This window comes from Neophocaena asiaeorientalis, unplaced genomic scaffold, assembly GCF_003031525.2.
Source record: "Neophocaena asiaeorientalis asiaeorientalis breed wild unplaced genomic scaffold, Neophocaena_asiaeorientalis_V1.1 scaffold508, whole genome shotgun sequence".
NCBI classification, from domain to species: Eukaryota; Metazoa; Chordata; class Mammalia; order Artiodactyla; family Phocoenidae; genus Neophocaena; species Neophocaena asiaeorientalis.
The window spans coordinates 1,002,383-1,016,988 of NW_020172179.1; the positions used below are offsets into that span (position 1 = coordinate 1,002,383).

Genomic DNA, 14,606 nt, shown 5'->3' on the forward strand with positions numbered 1-14,606 from the left:
GGCCTTATGAAAGGTGAAATTATTAAGAACAAAATTGAACAGATGACATTTGAGAAAAGATGCCAGAAAAGTTTCGTAAAAGAAGTAGAGTCTTGGAGAATCCCAGTATCCTGCAATATAAGCATACCCTCATAAAGCAAAGTAAACTGTAGGACCTACAGGTTCTCTTTTTTACTACATAACTGGAAGTTGAAGAGTGTTTTACTCCTGAATCTCAGCAGAAGCCCAACACAGAGAAGTGTTCTCTTCAAAGAATGGAGACAATACAGTGAAAGAGTGCTTTGGACCCACAAACTACTATAATCAGTAAGAAGACTGAGACAACTGTGCAGCGGCAGACACAGGCTATCTTTCATAAAAAAGGAAGAATGACTCAAAGCATGAAATCAAGAGTCCACAGGGTGGAACTGGAGGCATGGAAAAGTATTCCCAGGCTTTGCATCCCAATGAAGGAACAGCCAAGCTGCGTCCACCTGAATTTCAGAATTGCAATGGACCAGTGACCCTTGTGTACCTCCTTGTTTCCTACTTTTTGAAGAGCAGTGTCTATTCTGATTATCCTATGCCTGTCCCACCATGGAGTGTCGATTGTACCTTTAAGTCACAGGTATTCGAATTGAGGGGAAGTGTACTCAAGAACCTGTGCTTAAGAAACCGCATCTGAGGCGCTTCATCCACACCTGGACCTAATTTAGATGAAACATCCTGGACGTTGAGCTGATGTTATAAAGGGCTGGGACTTTGAGGAGGGATTCTCAGTATGGGGTGAGGATATTTTGTATGTGAGATGAATGCAAATAATTTGACCCCAGAGGGCAGACCATGTTGGCTTAAAATATGTTCATAAATTCTTTTTTGGGACCTCCAAAAGTGGAGCCTAGTTCCCCTTGCCTTGAGTGTGATTTGGACTTAGTGAATCATTTCAAAAGAATAAAATAAGATAAAAGTGACCATATGAGTCACAAACACTATAGAAAGTAGATATGGTAGTACTAACAGTGTTATAGTCTGAGGTCATTTAGGGGAAGGGGCAATGAGTCATCAAAATCTAGAATTCTAAACCTGTCAAAACTGTCAATTAAGTGTGAGAGCAGAATAAAGATATTTTCAGAGATGCAAAGCCTCAGAATATCTGATCTATTCACTCTTTATTAGGAAGTCATCTGAGGATGTACTCCCACAAAACAAGGAGAAGAGAAATAAAGAAAGAGGATAACTAACAATAGCTAGCATTTACTGAGTGTTTATTTTGTGCCAGGCACTGTGCTGTGTGTGTTTTTCATGTATTATTACATTTAACCACACAACAATCCTATGAAGTATATACTATTGCTATTATTATCTTACAGAATAGAAGGCTGAGTTATAAAGGGGCCAAATAAGTTACCTAAGTTATTGGTAAGTTGTAGAACTAAGATGGCTAAGAACTAAGTCTGGCTCCAGAGCCCATGATCTTAAATACCCCCTATCTTCCCAGATAGCTATGTTACCATGAAACTGTGGAACCAAATCAGGACAGCAGCAAAGGAAAACCTCAGGATGAAAGCTATAAAGCAGGACTGTTGAGTCGTCAGTATAATAAACTGGGGCAGGAGAAGAGAAGGATTCAATGAGACAACTCTAGGAGAAAAAGAAGATGACCTCATAGATGGCATGATTTGGGAACATTAAAATAGTGCAAGAAAACAAAGAGCAGTTAGAAAATCAACAAATATCCATAAGATGGACAATCCCTCGAGCCCTTCCTTTCCAACCAGGGCCTGGCAGGATGGTTCCGCAAAGAAGGGTGGCGAGAGGAAGAAGGGCCGGTCCGCCATCAACGAGTTGGTGACCAGAGAATAAACTATCAACGTTCACAAGCACATCCATGGAGTGGGTTTCGAGAAGCATGCCCCTCGGACGCTCTGAGAAATCCAGAAATTTGCCATGAAGGAGATGGGAACTCCAGATGTACACATTGATACCAGGCTCAACAAAGCTGTCTGGGCCAAAGGAATGAGGAATGTCCCATACCATATCCATGAGTGGTTGTCCAGAAAACGTAATGAAGATTCACCAAACAAGTTCTATATCTTTGTTACCTATGTACCTGTCACCACTTTAAAAAATCTACAGACAGCTAATGTGGATGAGAACTAATTGCTGATTGTTGAATAAAGTTATAGAACTGCCTTCACATCTTAATCTTCCTTTTCTAGTTGCAGCTAAAGTCTTGTATATCTTTAAGCAGTTCCCAACTACAGGGTCATTTGGAGAGCATTTCCTAAGTACTATGCTTGGGCCCCTTCTCCCCAGTCCCTGGAGTTTTTGAATATTTGGACAGGGTCTAGGCAGGTGTTCTAAGGTGGTTTTGAAGTGCAACCTGGATTGACAATGACTATTTAGGTAGTTGGGACATTGTGGGTATAATGCTAATGTTTTTAAATGCAGGTTTTGTTGATTCTAAGATACACATTTTTCCAGAAACTGGCATGTAGAACTTAATTGACATTTTTCACATTTTAACAAACTAAAATGATACACTTGATAGTTCTAGATTTAATGAAATATGTACAGTTCCTTTTTAGCTCACTTATTTGTAGTGGCCCCATGAGGTGTTTTTAGTCCTGGTTTGTGTGGCGCTAAAGCTCAAGGGTAACCGTTTTTAAAGGTTACTAACAAAATCTGCTTATTTCAACCCGAAAGCAAGGTGTTGCAGCGATTATGTCTCATTAGTGTTTATACCACTGACGTGAATTAAATGCCATAAAGCAGTCCCCTTTTGAAGCCCTACTGATGACGGTAGTGGGGTTGGGGGCCACCTGGAGTGTAATGTACACTGTGAACATGGGGGGTGGGGGAGCATCTCCAGGTTATCCATTCCCTGGCACAGTCCAGACCTTAGACACTGAAACAGACCAAGTCAATACAAAAATTTCTTATTAAAAAAACCTGGAGACCAAAAACAAAAAATGTCCATAAGATGGTCTTAGTCTGAATGATCCAACCAAAATGTGGCATGGTTTAAAGCACTGATGGAGTACAGAGAAAAAGAATCCATTTCGCCTTGATACTAGGGATATCTTCATTCAAGAGGTCCAAGTGCTGCAAAGAAGGATCAGTAATTCTAAGATTTGAATACTATTTACATAGTCATAAGAACAGAAACCATTTTTTGGTTTTCAATTTTTAGAATCAAACTTTTCACAATTTTAAAAGGACTCAATTGCAGGGAAGAATAAAAATGTTAACAGCAATGCCAAAATAAAAGTACAAAGCTGATAGTAGGTGGAAGAGAAAAAATGCAGAAAGGATAAGGGAGACATTCATCTTACAATGGAAGTGAAAATTGATGAAACAAGCAAAAGAGACAAGTATCTAGTTTAAAATTACATAATGTGATGGATAATTTTATGTTTCAACTTGGGTGGGCCACAGGGTGCCCAGATATTTGGTTAAGCATTATTTCCAGTATGTCTGTGATGATGTTTCTGGATAAGATTAACATTTGTTTTTTTTTTGTTGTTGTTGTTGTTATACGCGGGCCTCTCACCGTTGTGGCCTCTCCCGTTGCGGAGCACAGGCTCCGGACGCGCAGGCTCAGCGGCCATGGCTCACGGGCCCAGCCGCTCCGCGGCATGTGGGATCTTCCCAGACCGGGGCACGAACCCGTGTCCCCTGCATCGGCAGGCGGACTCTCAACCACTGCGCCGCCAGGGAAGGCCAAGATTAACATTTGAATCAGTAGACTGAGTAAAGCAGATTGCCCTCCCAAATGTCAGAGGCAATCTAATCTGTTGAAAGCTTGAGCAGACTAAAAGACTGAGTAAGAAAGAATTCACCCTCTTTGCCTGACTGTCTTCAAGGTACCGGTCTTCTCCTGCCTTCAGACTCAGACTTGAAATGGAACTTACACCATCAGCTCTCCTGCTTCTCCTGGGTCTGGACTTCTCAGCTTTCATAATCATGTGAGCCAGTTCCTACTGATACTGTTTCTTTGTAGAACCCTGACTAATACACTTATAAACTTCATCCATTATGCCTTTTTGCCCTCAGATCCGGTTTCTGCATTTCTCCTACAAACTACATTTCCCAGGTTCTTTGCCAGCTGGCTTCCAGAGTGGTTTGACCAACAGTAGCTTGACTGCAGAAAGGAAGGGAGGTATAAGCCCAGATTCTATCTCCTTTCTGGACAGTCCCTTCTCCTGTGATCCCTGCTCCTACTAGGCACAGTTCTGTGTTTCTCTAGCCCTGGCATAGAAACACTTTCTGATGATACTAATTCCTGATCATCATCATTTTTTTGGCTCCTGGGATCTCCCATCACCTATGTAACTATTTAAAATACCTATAGTGAATAATTTTCTGGCTGGACCCTGACTGAAACAGTAATAAAGATAGGAATTCAGCAATATAAGTATACTTGGAGGAGAGCAGAGAGAAGAAAGGTGGTATAAGGGAACTACATCTCATCTTCATATAGCAAGTCAGTAGATGGTACCTAAAACTGATAAATCAATAAAGAGTGTTACAGTATATTATCTAGAATTATGAAGATAACAAACAAAAGAATAAAAACCTGAAACAGTTCAAACTCTTGCTTCAAACTATTGAGTCAGTAAAAGACCTGTGGTTGCCAAGGACTCAGGGGAGAAAGAGAGAGATGAATAGATGGAATATAGGGGATTTCATGGCAGTGAAACGACTTTATGGCAATGGTGAATGCATGGCATTATATATTTGTAAAACTTATAAAACTATACAAAACAAAAAATAAACTCTAAGATAAACTATGAACTTTAGTAGTATCAATATTGGCTCATCAACTGTAACAAATGCACCACACTAATGCAAGATGTTAATAACAGGGGAAACTGTGTGTGTGTGTGTGTGTGTGTGTGTGTGTGTGTGTGTGTGTGTGTGTGGTGGCAGGGATGGGGAGGTACATGGAAACTGTCTGTACTTTCCAGTCAATTTTTCTGTAAACCTAAATCTGTTTTTAAAAATAAACTCCATCATTGAAAAAAAAAAGAAGGGAGGGAGGGTAGGAGGGAGGGTGGAAGCTATCTAAAAGACATGAAGGAAACTTAAATACACATTTCAAACTGAAAGAAGGCAATCTGACAAAACTATGTACTTTATTATTCCAATTATATGACATTCTGAAAAAGGCAAAACTATAGAAACAGTAAAAAAAAAACAACAAAAAAAAACAGTGGTTGCCAAGTGTTGAGGGGGAGAGAGGAAGTTATGCCTAGGTGGAGCACAGTGCCTTTTTAGGGCAGTGAAACTATTCTGTATGATACTGTAAAGGTGGATACATGACATTATGCATTTGTCAAAACATATGAAACTGTGCAACAGAAAAAGTGAACCCTAGTGTTAGTTAATAATAAAATGTCAGTAATGGCTCATCCAGTCCTAGCCACAGCAATAAGACAAGAAAAAGAAATAGAAGGACCCCAAATTGGAAAGAAAGAAGTAAAACTATCACTGTTTGCAGATGACATAATACTATACTTAGAAAATCCTAAAGACAACACCAGTAAACTACTAGAGCTCATCAATGAATCTGGCAAAATTGCAGGATACAAAATTAATATACAGAAATCTGTTGCATTTCTATATACTAACAACAAACTATCAGAAAGAGAAATTAAGAAAACAATCCCATTTACAATCGCATCAAGAAGAATAAAATACCTAGGAATAAATCTAATTAAGGAGGCAAAACACCTGTACTCAGAAAACTATAAGACATTGATTAAAGAAACTGAAGATGGAAAGCTCTACTGTGTTCAAGGATTGGAAGGATTAAAATTGTTAAAATGACCATACTACCCAAAGCAATCTACAGATTCAAAGAAACCCCTATCAAAATACCAATGGCATTTTTCACAGAACTAGAACAAATAATTCTAAAGTTTGTATGGAAACACAAAAGACTCTGAATAGTCAAAACAATCTAGAGAAAGAAGAACAAAGCTGGAGGTATCGTGCTCCCTGATTGCAAACGATACTACAATGCTACAGTAATCAAATGGTATGGTATTGGCGTAAAAAAAAAAAAAAAAAAAAAAAAGAAAAAATGGAATGGTATTGGGGAAAAAAAAAAAAAAAAAAAAAAAAAAACCTGACACATAGATCTATGGAACAAAATGGAGAGCCCAGAAATGTACCCACACTTAAATAGGCAATTAATCTATGACAAAGGAGGCAAGAAAATACAATGAGGGAAAGGCAGCTTCTTTAATAAATGTCACTGGGAAAACTGGACAGCTACATGAAAAGAATCAAACTGGACTGGTTTCTCACACCATATACAAAAATAAATTCAAATAGTTTAAAGACTTAGATGTAAGACCTGAAACCATAAAATTTATAGAAGATAACATAGGTAGTATGCTCTTTGACATCAGTCTTAGTAATATTTTTTTGGATATGTCTCCTCAGGCAAGGGCAACAAAAGCTAAAAAACAAACGGGACTACATCAAACTAAAAACTTTTGCACAGTGAAAAACTATCAACAAAATGAAAAGGGCACTTACTGAATGGGAGAAGCTATTTGCAAACAATACATCCAGTAAGGGGTTAATATACAAAATATGTAAAGAACTCATGCAACTCAATATAAAAAAAAAAAACAATTAAAAAAGGGGCAGAGAACCTAGACATTTTCCCAAAAACACAGAGATGGCCAACAGGAACATGAAAAGATGCTCAACATGACTCATCATCAGGGAAATACAAATCAAAACCACAATGAGCTATCACCTCACACCTGTCAGAATGGCTATTATCAAAAAGACAACAAATAACAAGTGCTGGCAATGATGTGGAGAAAAGGTGTACTCTTGGTAGGAATGTAAATTGGTGCAGCTGCTATGGAAAACAATATGGATATTCTCAAAAAATTAAATACAGAACTACCACCTGATCCAGCAATTCTACTCGACTATTTATCCAAAGAAAACAAAAACACTAATTAGAAAAGATATACGCACCCCTATGTTCATTGTTGCATTATTTACAATACTCAAGATATGGAAGTAGCCTGTGTCCATCAACAGATGAATAAAGTAAGTGGGGTATATATATATATATATATATATATACACACATATATATATGTATATATATGTACATAGACATACAATGGAATATTACTCAGCTATGAAAAAGAATTAAATCTCTCCATTTGCGACAACACACCCTAGAGGATATATGCTAAGTGAAACAAATTAAACAGAAAGACAAATACAATTTCACTTATCTCTGAAATCTAAAAAATAAAACAAATGAACAAATATAACAATATAGAAAGAGACTTACAGATACAGAGAACAAACAAGTGGTTGCCAGAGGGGAGGGGGGTGGGTGGAAGGGAGCAATAGGTGAGGGAGATTAAGAGGTACAAACTTCCAGTTGTAAAATGATTTAGTCACAGGTATGAAGTGTACAGTGTGGGGAATAGAGTCAATAATTATATAATATCTTTGTATGGTGACAGATGGCAATTAGATTTATCATGGTGATCATTTTGAAATGTATAGAAATATTGAATCACTTTGTGTAATAGGAACTAACATAGTGTTGTAGGTCAATTATACTTCAAAAACAAACAAACTCATAGAAAAAGAGATCAGATTTGTGGTTACCAGAGGTGGGGGTGGAGGGAGGGGGAATTGGATAAAGGCAGTCAAAAGGTACCAACGTCTAGTTATGGTATTACTAGGGATGTAATGTACACTGTGATAAATATAATTAACGCTGCTATACTTTATATACGAAAGTTATTAATAGAATAAATCCTAAGCGTTCTCATCACAAGGAAAAAATAACTTTTTCTATTCTTTTAATTTTGTATCTCTATGAGATGATGAATGTTCACGAAAGTTACTGTGATAATCATTTCATGATGTATGTAAGTCAAATCATTTTGCTATACATCTGAAGCTTATACAGTGCTATATGTCAATTACATCTCAATAGAACCGGCAGAAAAAAAATTAATTAAAAAAATTTTAATTAAAAATTGGTTCATCCATCAATTATAATAAATGTACTCATATTAATGCAAGATATTAATAACTGTAGAAACTTGGGGGGGGGATTCTGTACTTTCTATGGAATTTCCCTGTAAACCTAAAACTGCCCTAAAAAAATAGCCTATTTAAAAAAAAAACCCTAACTTTTAAAAAAAATGTAGGGAAGGGGTGTTTGTGGGTGAGGCAGGGCTTATTATTGTTAGCCCTCACGTGCTTTTTAAGGTGTTTTTTTTAACTGTGTATACATTATTTGGATTAAAATATTTTTAATTTTTTAAAAAATCTGTTTACCCACCAGGAAATGAAAAAGACCAAAGCTACCAAGTGTTGGCAAGGATATGAAGCATCCAGAACACTACTATGAAAGTTCATGTAAATTGGTACATCCACTTTAGAAAACTGGCAGCGTCCAGCGAAGCTGATAATTTGCATAGCATGTGACCCAGCAAATTCACTCCTAGACAAATATTCCAAAAACAAAAAAATTTCACCACAGGACATGTTTGTTCTCTATGTGCACTGAAGCTTTATGCATAATTGCCCTAAACTGAAATCTACCTAAATGCCCATCAAGAGTTGCAGAAACATTGTAGAATATTCACACAATGGAATTCCATACACCACCGAGAATAAATGATTTATAACAACATGTAATAATATGAAGGAATCTCACAGATAATTTTGAGTGAAAGAAGCTAGGCATGTGACACTTAATTCCATTTATATAAAGTCCAAAAAGAGGCAAAATTATCTATGCTGTAAGAAGTCAAAATAAAGATTATCTTGGAGAGATGGGGAGCGATTGAAAGGGGCATAAGGGAGTCCTCTGCGGGTACTGGCCAGATTCTGTTTTTTCAATCTGTGTGCTAGTTCCACGAGTATATTGAATTTATGAAATTGTATCAAGCTGTGCTTATAATACTTTTAATATATGTACTTTTTGGTATGTGTATTATGCATCGATAATTTATTTTTAACCTGAGAGTTTTGACTCCTAAGCCACACTTTTTTTCTATACTCTCGCCACTAAATATTTAAACACAGAATATGTACTTGAAAAAAATCCGTGTGTGTATATATATATATATATATATATATATATATATATATACACACACACATACATTTTACAGTTAATTTCAGTACTTGGAAGAATCTCAGTGTAACATTTCTATGAATACTTTCAGAAGCAGAAGAAGTCCAATTCTGAGTCCAACAGAATATTTATTCAAGCTTGCTGGGCTAGCCATAGTGTTTTGCTGTTGTTATGATTGTTACCTTCCAGTTGGTTCTGGATATGCTTATCATGTTACAGATCATGGTTTAGGGTGACATTTACCAAGACAAGTGAGCATTGACAGCGAGAAGTCATCGCTCTTGTGAAATCAAATCGGCAATCAGGCTCCATTTTGAGCTTCTTACTACGGGATAACTTCCATCTAATGAAATTCTTTTGTGTCAGCTTTAGATACTGAAACCTCAGCTTGCTCACCAAGTTAGAATATGCTCTGTTATTCTTTGTGCTAAGAGGAATTAGAACTAAACTACAGGCTTTAGACCCAAAATCTGAAAATAAGTGTGTCACTGCTTCAAAGATGAGGATTGTTTTACTTTTAGTAATAATTTTCTGCTGTTCAAACATAACTATCATACTCATTTGTTTCCTTGAACACCGGAAGTACAAACTTCACAGAAATTAATTCTAATTTAGTCTGCACATGCAAATTAATATGGTTCTCAAGCAGCCCTTCCTGAACTTACACCAAGGGAAAACTCAGTGTGGAAATCTGGCAAGTTATGGGATCAACGATAGTAATCTATTACTTTTATAAATTCTCAGATAGTTTAAAACATGTAACAGTACATTTTAAATATCTTTCAGAGATACCACGATGATAAAAGAAGACCCCCAAATTTTAAGAAAGCCTAAAACTCTAACAGTAAAAACTTTTTTAAATCAACTTCCTCCAACCTCCTGCCGGTTTGTCAACAGGCTAAAAACATTTCGAGATTTCTGTCTTCGATTTAATTCACCCACAAATTACCATCTCTTAATTCGTCTTCTAGCTTTCCCAGACCACACTCTATTCTCGGGACGCTAAATTCCCAGAGGACCCCACTCTCAGCATTTCTACTCTCAGCACACATGCCTCCAATTAATAGCATTTATTAAGTATTTTCTACGTGTCTACCATTTACATCCCCTTTAGCCCTTTCAATAGCCCCATCACTTCTTTTACTAACCACATTTGATACTTGAGGGAGCTAAAGCACAGCCAGTTTACATAACTTACCTCAAGTTCTAATGCTTATAAGTGGTGAAACCTTAATTCCATTCCAGGCACTGGGATTCAGTTATTACACTATACTGCCTCTAATTATTGACAGGTACTTCAGGCCACATAGTAGTACTATGAATCCCGCCCTTGCTAATACTCCACTCCTACCTTCTAGACTCTAATGAAAATTCTGGCTTTACTCATTCTGTGGAACAGACCTTACTGCTGCTACTCACATGAAGCATTTGGACTTTCTTTCCTAGCATGAAAGAATGTGAGCTTTAGACTTTTTATCACCACCACAGGAGGACATGGGGCTAGGGCTCAAAACTGAATTTTGATGCATTTTTAAAGTCCTTTTTGCTGGCAAACTTGGTAATGACTTGGGATTGGCCATGAAGTACTATTCTGGAGACTCACTAGATCATTCAAGAGTTGATGTCACATAGAGTCCCAAGACAGCACAAGACACAGCTCTCAAGTTCACAAAAAAAAAAAAAGTCAAAATTGATCCCACTGTTAATTATGATGTTTTCCAACTCACATGCAAACATAAAATCCCATTTCAAAAACTTTCAACATCATTAGAAAAACCAGTCACTGCGTATTCTCTAAAATTTATTTACAGTTAATAAGTTAAAAAGCAAAGTACAACCAGATTGTAAATCTTAATCATATGCACATCAAACTGTCCGAGGAAACAATGCGGTTCCATTACAAACAATTGCCTTCTACTGCACTTAAGACATAACAGTCTAACAGAAAATGATTCAAAACACACCAATAAAGTATTATAATAAAGTAAATATTATGTATATACGTCCACTAAAAACCACCAATTTAAAGAGTGCTGTGGCAACCCTTAAAACCAAAAGCTTTCAGTTCAAAATTGCTGATTTTTTTGTATTCAAATATTTTTAATGTTTCTTTATTGAAGAGTTTTCAGAAAAATAGTACTATCATTTGCACGTAGCAAATCAATAAGTGTCAGCCACCAGCTTAGTTACACGTGTCCAACGGGGTACTCGAACTTCAACAAAATAAATACACACCAAAACAGCAACACTTTGCACTATCAACAACGGAGCTTGCCCTCGACGATCATGACATTCCTGGTTTCTGGAAGGAAAAATAAGTTGCTGGTTGACAGGAAGGAGGATAAAAAATGACATCAGGAATCCCCAAAGGTTAGCGGAGATGCCAGTCACCACATTTAGGCACTCAAAAGTTAAAAATGAAATAAAAGCATAGCAAGGTGATCAACTTCCTCCTAGCTTCCCCCTCTACTTGCGCCATATGAGATATAAGATAATGTTATAAGAGAATGAATAAAATCATGAGTTTTCTTTTAAAAAACTATATACAAGCTAAGCTACAGACTTAGAGGACAGGAAATGGATGCCTCACCATAAAGGCCACCTTGCCAAGTTCCTCTTCACATTCTGCCCAATGTACCCATAAAATACTTTCACTTTCCTGTTAATATACTAACCAACTATATTAGTTGTTTCTTCACGTTTTAGAAGCTGTAACATAGGCTTTGCTAAAGAACAGCTGGCAGAAATAAAGATTTTTTGACATCTTATTTCACAAACTAGAAATGGCATGATTTTTAAATAGACCAGGTAAATAACATATTGAATTCAAGATGGACAATCAGATCCTAACTGAAATCAGACAGCCAGATAATCCAAAGAAGCGTTTTTGCTAGTTCAAGTGCACTAAAGTAACAAGGCATGAGGAAAAAATGTTAAGAAACTCAGTTAAAATAAATGCATGGTGTCAAATGGTTGTTTCAGTTTTGAGCTGAGCAGAGTTATCCTCCCAGCTAAGTCTAATTTCAGAATCCTCTGGGAAACTATCTAGATAAACTGTACGTTAAAATTACATTCTAATATGGCCACTGAATTTATTTTTTAATTATTATAAAACTATATACAATAGTGAGTGGTACCAATACATATTTTTTCCTCAGGGGCTAGTTAGCTAAAAAATTTTAACAATTTGGGGGTGGGAGGGGAAACCCTATGTATCTGAAATACAACTGGCAATAAGCTAATAACCAAAAGAATATATATAAGCTTCCTATCACACAAATAAAATTTAACACTCTCCATCAACTAAGTGTTGATTCACTTTTATTTACTCATGTGACAGTGTTTGTAACAACGCATTATTATTAAGTAGTGAATAAAAGAATATGAGGCATACTGGGAAACTGGCATCAAGTCGTAGATATATATATATAATTTTCTTTTTTCTACAAAACAAGAACACTGAAATTAAAGTCACAAAACTCCTACTTATGGACTATTAAACTTGAAAAACTCAATCCAGAAAGCTATGCCATTTGAATTCTAAGAACACAAGAGTCAAAACTTCAACTCTTATTATTCACCTACGAAGCTGCCAAGCAGAGATAAACCTTAATATTGAGGATTTCACATGTCGAGTTCCAGCCAGTATGAATCATTCCATAGCAGAATACTTAAATTTGAAAAACAGTGGTACAAAAACACCACTTGACCCTTTAGATATTGCAGTAAAATCTGGCTGTGGCACCACCGGCTAAAAACCATTAAGTCTTGCTGCCACCAATGACCAAAGGCACTTGGATAATCAAGAATTCCACACCGGGCCGTATGATATAAATGCTATCATAAAAGTGTAAAAGAAGGGTCAATACTCTGTGTGACTCGCCTGTTCGATTCCTGTGGTCTTCAGCTGTCAACAAAGACCGGTAACTGCAAACATAATTATGAATGGAATTAAGATAAAAAAGGAAACTCGTGGAGCAAAAGAGACAACTCATTGTCATGATGTATATAAAAGTGATGGATATTAGCTTGGACATTTCTTGCTATCCAACAACAAAAGTAAAGAAAGACCTATTTTGCCCAAAGTAACTTCAACCGGTTACATGATACCAAGAAATGTCCCCACCCCCTCGAAATCACTAATAGTTCTAAGAATTCTAATGGGTATTCTGTTTATCGTTTTAATCACAAGGTTTACACACATTTATTTCTCCTACGTGATTCCCAATTTAAAATAGGTTATCCTTGAACTATACCTGGAATTGTATGTTAGACCAGTACAAGGAGACCAAATCATTTCCAATAGGATTCCATCCATCTCTTTAACCAACACCAGTTCTTTATAACTCTTTTTTTCTTTATCACAAGCCATGTGGTTTCAATGCACTTTGATTTTTATTTAATCAAAAAGAATTTAACAACTAAACTTTTCCTAAACAGAACTTTATATGAGTTTCAACCATTTTCTTTAGGAGCTCAGCAAATAAAAACATTAAATCTCAATATAAAATCTTTAGAAACACCTCAAAAATGTTTAAACAGTTGTAGTTTGCATCTCTTTGTTTGCAATCACTGAGCCCATGGAATTCACAGCATACAAATCCTTGCACTATTAACAGTCATAAGCTTGAATCTCTTAGAAAAATATCCTTGGTCAAAGCTTTGGAATCCGGTTAAAATTAGGAAACGAGTGGGACTCAGAATACCCTGAGCACAAACGGGTGCAACAGCACGAAACAGGTTCGATCTTTCGTCCAGAAAGAGGGGTGGCAGTCGAAAAGAAAAACGGGGGTAGGGGTAGAGGAGCGGGGTGAAAAGCAAGTAGATTCTGGCGTTATTACACAAGCACGAAACCAAATTCCTTTGGAAAAAATAACGACTTCTTCGGAGGACTTCCAGACCAGTGAGGTAGAGTCCAAAGGGAGAAAACGGATCTGCCCCTCCAGTCCTGGAGACGTCTCAGTCCGGGGTACGGAAGCAAAGGGCCCTCCCCATGGGTCCGGCGGCCTCCTCCTCCGCAGCCCCGAGCCGGGAAGGGGCGGAGGGCGCACCTGCCCCGGAGTCCCAGACGGCGGCGCCGCCGCGAGTCCGGGGCGCCGGGCCGGGAACACCAGCCGGTGACTTCTTCGCCCGTAAAGTGCACGAGGGGACGGGGTCCAGGCCGGATCTGTAAACACTCGACTGACACTTGTCCATCCCTCCGGGCGGAAGCTCCGTCGCCGGCTGGGAGGGCGACGCGGGCCGCGTCTCACGCCCGAGGCACCGGGAAGCGGCGGAGCCTCACCACGGGTTCCAGGTTCACTTGCAGAACTTGGTGCGCCTTACGCCGCGCCGCCGCCAGGCTGCGCTCGCCCCACACGTCGTCGCCGACGCGGATGGTGGGGAAGGTGGTCAGCGTCGGGGTGGCCGCCCTCCAGATCTCCTCCAGGGTGCGGCCCCCGAAGCAGGGCTCGGGCGCCGCGGGCTTGGCGGGGCAGCTCTC

The 14,606-nt window shown here is 38.1% G+C and overlaps 1 pseudogene; it reads left to right on the top strand.

The window, feature by feature from the left end:
* Nucleotides 1-2,139, top strand: part of LOC112410323 (60S ribosomal protein L31 pseudogene) — a 29,448-nt pseudogene extending 27,309 nt beyond the window's left edge.
* The last annotated feature ends 12,467 nt before the right edge of the window (nt 2,140-14,606 follow it).